The sequence below is a fragment of the Tympanuchus pallidicinctus genome, unplaced genomic scaffold (genome assembly GCF_026119805.1).
Source record: "Tympanuchus pallidicinctus isolate F22 unplaced genomic scaffold, pur_lepc_1.0 scaffold8, whole genome shotgun sequence".
NCBI classification, from domain to species: Eukaryota; Metazoa; Chordata; class Aves; order Galliformes; family Phasianidae; genus Tympanuchus; species Tympanuchus pallidicinctus.
In genome coordinates this window covers 43801737-43812739 of record NW_026294802.1, presented here as the reverse complement: position 1 = coordinate 43812739, position 11003 = coordinate 43801737, and positions in this window count along the sequence as shown.

The window sequence follows — 11003 nt, the reverse complement described above, 5'->3', positions numbered from 1 at the left end:
AACAATTATTTTTCAGACACCTTCCAATATTTTCTGGCTTTTAATGAGGAACATTCCACTCTGCCTGTAAACAGACTATAACTAATGGGAAAACATTCTATGTGCATTACTTACAAGCAACAAATTTTCAGCATTTGCTGTTCTCTGAGCAGTTTTAAGGCATTGCTTAGCAATTTTGCAACACCATGCAAACAGAAACATTTACAAATGACTCCACCACGACACCAGTGAGAACCTCAGGGTTCTGCAGGTCACATTCAGCAAAACGCTACCCAGCCGATCCTGCTGTCCTCAGTGGTTACTGATGTCCTTACTTAATGCTTTGTTGACTTGCTGTTTATTCACAGCATGAATTAGCCCAGAGCCAGAGCCAGCTTAATCTGAAAGAAGTTCTGGGGCTCCTGCTGGGCGTAAGAGCAAAGACTCTACTGGTTAACTGGAAATCATTTTGCTTTATAATCTTAGGGCTCATGGCATTCACCGGTCTGTCTTTCCAAAAACACATCCAGGCAGTGCACAATAAATCCCTGGGAGAGGAATGCATGCTTTGTAAGCAAAATCTGATGCCTTGCATGAGATAAGAGAGAAACTCCCCCCTCTGCACTACTGCAGATGCTTGCCTGTAAAGAAAGTTTGTGTGCTTAACGGATTCTACTGGTCTTGGAGCTTTTGCAGTGTGTCACTGAAGTCATGAGAGTCACTGCAGTTGTTGCTCAGGAACAAGAAGCAGGGCCTGGGGAGCAAAGCAAAGGGGCAGATGGGGACATTTTGTTGTTGAGAGAAAGAGCTCCTGGGAGCAACTCAAGAACTTCCTTTGTGAAGCTTTCATCCACGGAAGCTTGGATAGAGGATGTGCCAGAATGAGAACCAGGAAACCTCTGTACTCTTTGTGCTATACATACAGTCCTGCACACTTCTCACTGACAGGTTTACCCTGTTGTTGGAAAGGCCTTTGCAACGTAAACGGGTACCCAAAACCACAGAAAAAATAAGCCAGAGAGTGAGAGAGATTAATAGTCCAAAAGAGGAAGACCTGATGAAACGTGTATCCCAGCAAAAGCAAAGGGCTGCTTCAGAGGGTAAACCTGTCAGTGAGAAGTGTGCAGGTACCCTGGCTAAACTGGGCAAGGTATTGCCCACAGGTCAAGGGAGGTGATCCTTGCTCTCAGCAGCAGTGAGTATTTTTCTCTATATGTATTCTCTATATGTATTTTCCCTTACCTTCGCAAAGGGCTGTTTAACTTCTGTCCCCTCAGATTTGTCAGAATGTCCTACACCAGCAATCAAAATGATCTCTCTGCAAATCTGTATTTATGAGTTGCTGGCTTGTCCTGCCACCGCTTAATTTGCTCTAAATCATCAGTTTCTTCTCAAGTGCTGGGGAGGCCTGGTCTGCTGCCATAAGACCTTTTGTTTAAGCTAAGTCTCATTTTAAAGTAACCACAGAATAAGAACCAAGTGCAGAACCAAGAGCAATGTCTTGGAAAAAGATTCATGCCCATAAAGCAAGAGCATTTTCTTCTCCTAATTTTCTCTTAACTATGTACATTAAGGTTTACGATACGCAGACTCTGAGAAACATCAGAGGAATTGTGGGCTGTCAAATGAAATGTCTGCAGGAGGAAAACTCCTCTCTTTTCCCACAGACCAAGCATCTCCTCTGGAGGTTCTGGCCCTAGGCTTTACATCGTTAAAATCAAAACTTAATGTTTTATATCACACTGACTTCCCCAGCAAATTTATATTAAAATAGAAACATTATTTTCACTGCAAATGCAAATTTGAGTTTTGATTTTTTTAGCCTAAGCATTGAAATTAAACAAACAAAATCCATGGAAGATTATCTAATTTCTGTCTAAGTTGTGTAACAAATTATGATGTATAATTCACTGCTTTTAAAATGTTTCTTGCTGGGGCTAACAATAGATTACAAGATTCTTGATGACGGGTTACACGTGCAACGTTAAGGCAGGAGACTTCTGATGAGAATCATGGAGTGGCTTGGGTTGGAAGGGGCCTCAAAGATCGTCCTGTTCCAACCCGGTGCCGTGGGCAGGCTGCCACCCAGCAGCTCAGGCTGCCCAGGGCCCCATCCAACCTGGCCTTGAGTGTCTCCAGGGATGGAGCTTCTCTGGGCAGCTGTGCCAGGGCCTCGCTGCCCTCTTAGTGAAAAACTTCCCCAACAGCTGATCTGATGAGATAACTTGCTAATTCATATCAGTACCCAGTGTTTGGAGAGCAGTAATTCTTGGCAGCTGACATAGAATAGTAATGCAGGCCAAGAAGCCTTTGCACTGCTTCCGAGGAGGCACCAGTGTTTAGTTATTACAATGCACCCTCTGGGGCTGGAGGCCTGCCCACTTTGTTCCTGCAGGCAAAGCATCACACAGTGAGAAATGAAAGCTGCTGCCTTTGCTGTACAGTATATATGGGCACCAAAGAGCTTACCTGGCCTGCTTCTCTCAGAAGAGAGCAGGCAATGAGCACAAGGCAGCTAAACCAGGGCCCAAAGCAACCAAAGGCATCAATCGCACACCATCAAGTCACACACAAAGGCTGTGCAGTCATGATATCTTCCACTGGAGATACTCAGTAACTCATTTCTCCCTCCTTTCTCTTCAACCAAAGTCCACAGTTTTCTCCCAGGACCCTGCCTGCCAGGCTGCCTTCTGTAACACTGCCTTCCTTCTTCTCTACATCCCTCTCTGTACATGAAATCTATTCCAAAGCCATTTCCTACAGATACCACGTCTGGGTTTTACTGGTTACTTTTCATCAGCCAGTAATTCAATGCCATGGAGTTAAATTGCACTGTGGATTCACAGTGCACTCACTATATACCCCCACTGAGAGGCGATCTAGAGATGAGAACACCAGTATCACCATTGCAATGTTATATATTAATCTGTTAGTTTTGCTTAGGAAGCCAAAGACCTGATGATAAGCAATACCCAATGTGCCCAAATATGCTTTGACCGTGCTGAGCAATCTGTCAGGCTCAGAATAATACACAACTACACAAATAGTTAGGTTTAATGATGCTTCCTCCACTGATTTACAGCAGAAGCAAAACCTCAAAGCATTTGGCGCTGGAGGAACACAGATAAGACTTGCTAAGTGTGGATGGCTGACACATAAAGATTTTATGGCAAAGAAGTTGTTCGTGTACCTAAATACAAATGGAGGATTTTATGGCATCATTTCCATTTTCTTTCCTCTGAATATTAATTAAGCAGCAAACGTATGAATAGGATAACATTGATTCTGTTAGCAGGTTGGCAGCCAGCTAATAGATTTCCCTGTGCACTAGGTAATGAGTATATGCTGGTTCCATTATCTTTCATTCCTGGAGCAATAACTCCTAATATTTAGCAAAACCATTATGCTGGTGATACATTGCCTCCAAATGTTTCTGTTAAAACATCTTCCTCTTGATAGTTCCCATAACTGCCACCTGAAATGTTTAAAATACATCTGCTTTTATTCTGATATGTCGAATCCTTCCCTTTTAGTTGGAGAGGTCAAACGTGAAAGCTTTACAAGTGAAATGGAGTCAACCACCCTTTAAATTAGCCTGAATTGTTTATATCCCAATCACTTGGGTTGGACTAGGAGCTGTTCCTTTTGCCAAGCTGAGTTCTGTGTGGCAGTTAGGATGAACTCTCTGCGTTCAGTGGGATGGGGCAGCAAATGTCTTCGTCCCAGTGCTCAGAAGGACCACAGCTGCAGGATGGCTGTCTGCTGATGGGCCTTTATGGCAGACATGGTCTGTGGAAGCCTATACTTCAGGTACACAGCTGGAACACTAATCTGGGGGCATGGAGATGCAGATGGAGTCTGAAAGAAATTGTTAATGACCTTCCTGCTTCACCCTTTTTTCCATTCCCCTTCAACAGAACGCTGATGAAGTGTGGATAACTGACACTGGAGAAGGGGTTTGATGGGTGGAGGCCTGAGGGAGTTTGGTGGGTTTATTATGAGTGATTCTGTTGCCAAGGGGCTGCTTTGGGACTGTCGAAGAAGGATGGAAGCAGCCAAATGTCTCACCTGCAGGTCGCTCCAGCAGTGCTCTGACGGCTGAGGCTCCTCAAAAAAAAACCACATCTCCTCCCCTGAGACCTGTAGGGTGGAACACCAGCGCAGGCAACTATACTGACATCCAGTGGTGCAAAGGCTGCAGCAATTTCACTTTTTTCCAATAGCTGATAAGAAGCGTAGACTTCAGCTCAGCCCTTTCATTTCCTAGAAAAATACATACAATTAAAATGTAAAAGGGAGAGGTCTCTCCCTCTTCCCTTATGGCCCAATGCTTTTCCATCACCTTGCCTGATCATTACTGATCTTGCAATGAGAAAAAAAAATTGTAGCCAATTATTCTGATGCTTTCATTAAGACAGAGAACAAATTCAGAACCTGCAGTCTGAATTACTTTGAGCTAAAATGTGCTGCTCAATATTCATACGTTACCTGAGGGAGTCCAGCAGGTCTGCTCAGTCACCAGTGTTGTGTGCATGTGTAAGAATACACAGTGTACCATTCCTACAAACAATACACAAGGAGTGTTTCTAATCAGCTCACAGCAACTCCTCCCTCTCTCCCCTGGAGACTTTAATAGTGTAAATAGAAGCTAGATGTAGAAACATCTCCATTAACTTCAAAACTGCATTTGATCACAGACAACGCACAGAAGTGGAACTGAAAGGCTCAGAAATGAGCAACCATCTATTTCCTCTGATAAATTAATCCAAAAGCTGACACTTCCTATGTGACTTAGCAAGCCTGAACATGAATCAATCCTAACTACACTCATTAAAAGTCCGATTTTGTTGGTTAATATTCTTACAGAATATCTCTAAAAGAGATAAAATATTGCAATTTGTTAACTCCATCTAGCCTGGTTTTAGTAAAAAGTATTTGCTACAATCTCAGCTGTTATCCAGGCACTAGTATCAATAACAGGCTTCCTAAATGAGCTACAAGAGCAATTAATTAGGCATTACCTTAATGGCATATTGCATTAATTATACATTCACCCAATGAGAGCAATTAACATTCAATCCATGCCTGAAGGTAGATATAAGAATTAGCAAATACATGCTTGAAAGCTTATCGCCTTCTATGCAATGTTAACATTAAATCCCAAACTATCTTAACTGCACATGACGGAAACAAAGAAAGTATATTCCCACAGAGCTCGTGTAACAGGATTCAAATCAATGCCAGGGATGGATGGGCAGAAATTCTCCTTTTACAAAGGCTGCTACAAAGAGATGTTCTCCTGGCAGTGACCAGCAGCACTTCTTTGGCCACTGCGAGCCGTGTGAGGCTGTAAGCACTCAGCCCTGATGGAGAGAAGCTTTGCAGCTTTGATAAATAATATATTAATACTGCACAGAAAGAGCTTGCAATTACTTTCCATATATCTGCCAAGTGTGCTTTGTGTTTCCTTCATGGATTTAGAGTGCTCCCAGTGGCACTGCAATGAAGTCAATGCAGTTACTGTAATTGGATTTACCTTGCCAGGGGAAAGGGTCGGCTTTCAGAAAAAGAGGGATAGCTTTACTTTCTGTTATCAGCCAGACGCCTCTCAGTCGTGTGCCTGGAAAGCTTCAGCTTCCACCTCCTTTGCTGACCGACACATCCACTGCGTTCTGCCTGTAAACAGGAAAAGCAACCCTCAGCTGAATGCGCTTTCACGCTGTGTTCAGAAATCACTTCACCCGCTTGTGAAGCACAATCACCTCAAGTGAAGTGAAATGGCTTTTCTGATAGCAAGCAGGGACAGAATTTCCAAGTGCAGTCACAGGGGCAGAGGAGATGAGTGGGCTGTAATTACACCCAGAGAAAATGAGCTGGGACTGAAGGCCAACAGAGCAGCAGAATGCTTTAGTGACTGAAAGCAGCAGAGCGTTCCCATCACAGGGCAGGAGTGAATGATGGAGAACAGACAGAAAAGAGCAGACGCAGAGGCTGTGGGGAGCAGCAGCACGGCTGGGGCAGGCTCTGCACAGGCAGCACCTCTGGGTGGCACCAAGGCACCTGCCTGTACCCAGCAGCTCAGCCCTGCACTTACTCAGGGGCTCTGCATCCCCATACAGTCTGTCACATTTCTCTGCTCTAAAGTAGCAGAGTAAGTGTCCTTATAGACACCCAGTGATTCCAGCAACTCCCAGGGAAATATTTTTTTCCTAGGCAACGTCTTGTTGAAGATCAGTCTGAAGTTAAACTCCAATACCCGATTTGGTACAAATCAAATCGATAGAGATGTGCAGTGAGACCAGTGTCCCAACTGGTATAAATGTCTCCGGGTAACAAAACTGAGTGGAGGTGGCAGCCAATGTACAGCATGTATCTGCAGCTCATCTCCTCATCACTCCATGCCTCTGGCTGCAAGAAAGATTAGAAAAAGATCTTTTTAACTGCATATTTTCATATGAGCAAGGTCAGTCACTGAAATGATGGGTATTTGATCGTGTCATGCCTGAACACCAGTGTAAGTGACCCATGAAATTAAAGGACGTTTGCTGGCATTTACAGCCCAAATTTCCCAAAGGTGTATTAGTCTGGAAAGTGCTACCAACAGGGCAAAGGCATTCGTCTCTAGGGGGAAGAAATACATGCAGTAAAATTGCACGCACAGAAAGGGTCAAACTTTAGATTAATGAAACAGGGAAGTGGTGGTTTCTTGTTTTCTTTTTTTCTTTTTTTTTTTTCAAATCAGAGAACAAAATGCAAATTGGGAAAAGTCATTGCATAGATGTGTGCTATTGTAACACCTTTAAGTAACTGCTTCAATATGGGCAGCCTATAGGGAGCAGGGCTGGGTCTGCAGAGACCCAGCAGGAGCAGACACCCAGCTGGGTTCAGCCTGGATTCCTCTATGCTATTTCCCGTCATTACATGGTACAAGGCTCTTCAGTAAGAAGCCTATGAGACACACAGGTTTGCTGCCCTCTGAATCCAAAGCTGCCTTGCTTGGGCAGTGCTCTGAGCTAGGATCTGCAAAAGACAGCTGGGGCCTGCCTTTGTTCTGCAGGGGCTTTGGGGCTGGCCTCTCACAGCTCCACAAGTATATTCAGGCTGGTATGGTGAATACCAGCCTGATCCACCCCTTGGATTCCTATGACCTATAAGTTCCTATAACCTTAAAGCTGTTTCTGTTCTTTTCAATAACATTAATAAGTACATGATCTGAATATCAACATACCAACATCAGGCTGCAATGATTTGTGGAATCAAACTCTCTAACCCACATAAGGTTATAAGAGCAGGTACGTCTTTATTTCAGTGCTGCGCCACATGCCGGGTGCAAGGGGATTGCTCCTCCTAGCTTGCACACCAGAGAGTGGGGTCTTGACACATTTATTAGCCAAGTCATACATATTCAGCAGTATTACCCAAGACCCATTGACATATTCATTACTTTTCCGGGATTTCATTTACATACTGTCCCCCCTCCCCAAGGCATGCGCATAGCTTCCATTGGAGGAAGTCTTCCTCCCCATTTGGTGGTCGTTTGGGATGAAGACAAAGCCAACCTCTGTCCCAGTTCTGGGCTCTTCTCCTGCCCAGCATGCCTCAGCAATTTCCTATTCTGCTTAGCTTCCCTTTTGCATTGCTCTCTTAGAGGCCCCGCTTGTACTGACTGGAGAGGGCTCCCTTTTTAGAATATGCTTGGGCAGACAAAAAGGTTAGACTAAGCAATAAATTTCCCCTGAGTTAGCAAAAGGTTAAACAAAGCTATGCTATTTGCAACCTCTTTTGAGTTAGCACAACCAAGCGATGTTATGGACCCCTTGCATCTTGCATTCTTCAGCTTACTATCTCAGTAACGGCCCATCGTAGCCCGCTGGATAAACACCAAAAGCTTTGTAGTGCCTCAAAATTGCTCTGTCTGATCACTTCTAAAAAGAGAACGGGACATTTGAAAGAGCTGACCAATGCCTGCATCAAGTAAATATTTATGTCAGCTCCAGAATATCCAGTAGAATTATATCACACTGATGTTTCTGTGCTGTGTGAAAAGGGGCCTGTGCACCACTTTGATCTGAATGACAAACAACGCTGGCAGGCTCTGCAGTGACCTCTCCAACCTACCACACCTGACTGCTGTTTGGAGCCTTTATATTCATCGTGTCATCACGGAATACAAGACAGTGGTTTGCAAAAGAAACATATAGCCTAACTGTACTACAGTGTCAAGTTACTGCCAGAAATGGCACTAATATCCACTAATGACCTGCTCTGTCAAAATGCAAACGTTTTCTTACAGTCATCTTTATAGAACAGGTCAGATGCTCTGCCCAGAAATGGGAGTTAAGTGAATAACTAACTGCTTGCCTGGTCTTTACATAAGGGGCTTTATGTTCCCTATTTATTTCAACAACAGGTGGATTTTGAAGCTGGTAATTGCATGTTCTGTACGGAGAAGTTTGTTTAAAAGACAGAGCAATAAAACAGGAAATCATACATAAGGGCACGATGGAAAGGTTCCTGGGATTGAAGAGCTAAACTTAAGCTACACAATGTCACACAATATTGACGTTTTCTCTACGCTGAGTTTTCTTTAGAATCAGAAATGGTCCACTAACCTACTGAATTACTCCATTATTTCTTCCAAACTTTAAACAATAAACTAAAATACTTATCTTTTCCTACTTCTTATTTCCTATTTTAAAAATTACTGATTTGATTTCATGGGTTAGCTTTACTCCTGCTGAGAATGTAACAGGGCACTGTCACAGCAAAGAAATGGGATGTGTGGTGCCTTTTACTTTGAGGTGGTTTCAGTTCTTGGCACCCCAGATTTCCAAGATCCGTGTCAGCCTTCCAAGTCCTGCTTCCAGAAGCACATCATCTCAGTGAGCAGTGTGCCTAAGGGCATCTCCTGTGATCTGACACCTATGATCTCCTGCTTTCTAAAATGTGCCCACACAAACAAAAATACTCAACTACAGCCTCAAGGCATGCTGCTTAGTAAGTGATGATACGATGCATCACAGCATCATATTGCAACTTCCCAACCATTCTACTGAAGATTAATGTAGATAAAATGTAGCTGAAAGGTGCCAAAAAAAATTGCAGCTTATTTTCAATATCAAGATTTCTCTTACCGGGTTTGGATTTATAACACATTTGTAACTGGCATTTATCCTGGCCTCTTCAGAGTGTGTAACACGTTCCCATGTCACAGAAAATAAAAATGCAGGACTGCACTTTAGCTATATGCTGGTCCAAAGGCAGCTGCGTGCTGAGGCTAGGCATCCAGAACACTTGACTGCTCTAGCCACATCTGTTACTATTCAGTGGCTATTGTTCAGCATTTGGTTATGTTTCTCCTGAAGTGTGATCCAGCCCTTCCATAAACCAGCGGTTTGACTGTACACAATGAGTACAGACCCATCCAGGCTGGTGACCACAGTGAGTAAACCCCAGAAGTGGCATGCAGAGATGCTTCAGTTAGCTCCACGGGAGCCATCGCTGCAGCCAGAGCAGGGTTAGCAATGCCAGTGTGTGCTCTGCCCCAGCTAGACAGGAAGCTTTGCGGCCCAGGCTGGCAGATTTACACAGCACTTCACTGAGCCATGGAGACTCACCAGCTGGGATGTCTGTCCTGGGTTCCTCTGGGCCTCTGCTCCTGGCTAAGCTATACTTCTTCAGCCCCTTCTAAATGGAAAACCTCCATAAGAGCGGGTGAGGGAAGGACAACTGCACAATGGGAACTTGTAGCCCTCATATGGGGTGCCTCCTCTTGGCACCGCTCCACTCAGCCAGCCTGCCTCGAGAATAGGAACAGGAAGGTGATGAATGATGTAAAAAATCTCTGGACATAAATATGGACCGAGTTGTCCTGAAATGGCTGGATAAGGTAGTGAAACAATCACTGCTTTTTGTCCCTGACATAGTGGGACTGAAATTAAACATTCATCTTTCTTGTAAGTAATGATAGGTTGCCAGGAGATATCTGGTGGAGTGGTGCTGGGACTGCCCAGTCATGTATCCTACAGACTGTGTCTGCTCATCTAAGGGTTGTTTTTTCTCATTAGTTTTGCCTTAGTCCTGAGGTGTGACCATCGTGTCTCAGTTCCAACGAGCGACCACTGTGTGACCAAACAGTGCAGGATCTGCCAATGTAGACAGCTCTGATATTCAGAGAACTCCATACTGGGTATCCTAAAACGGTGCCACAAGACAGGGAAGGACAGCAACGTGACTGGCTGCCAAGTCTTCTCCTCTCCAGGCTGAACAAACCCAGCTCTCTCAGCCTCTCCTCATCTGTCAAGCTCTCCAGCTCCCACACTGTCTTGGTGGCCTTCATTCAGATAAATTCCAGCTGGTCGACTCCTTCTCATCTGAAACCAGACCAGAAACAGTGCTCCAGATGCAACTTCATGAATCCCAGAGACAATTAACGTCTTCTCTGAACCTGCTGCTATACTTAAATACAGACCACAACATGGTTAGTCACCTTTGCTGCAAGGGCATACTGCTGGCTCTTGTTTGATTCATCCTCCTCAGCTGCCAGGTCCTCTTCTGCAAAACTAAAAATGGAACAAAATTCTAAAGCAATGGCCTTCGAAAGAAATCCTAAGGAGAATGATTTCATAGTTTCTTCTCATCTCTAATGTCTGCTCTGCTGAACTGACATCCTCAGTCAGCATTCCCATTTCAGAGTAGCTTCTTATTTCTGAACATATGCCTACCCACACCAGTTAACAGCCTTCACACAGCTATGATCTCTCACGGTATCAGCATGACACAGCCACTGACCTACTCCATGTGGAGTTTTCTGTTTATACACACTATAAAATACAGTACTAAAAAACTGCTACTCCTACAAGTCCTGCATAAATGAACATGGATCTGGGGGGTTGTGGTGGGATGGACAGTGATGTCTGATTTCTCCTTGCAGACGAGGATGCATTCTTCACATAAGGTGTCTGTGCATCCAGTACATTTGTGGAAAGACAAATGGAAACACTTCGTTTCTCCTGTTGCTGTAC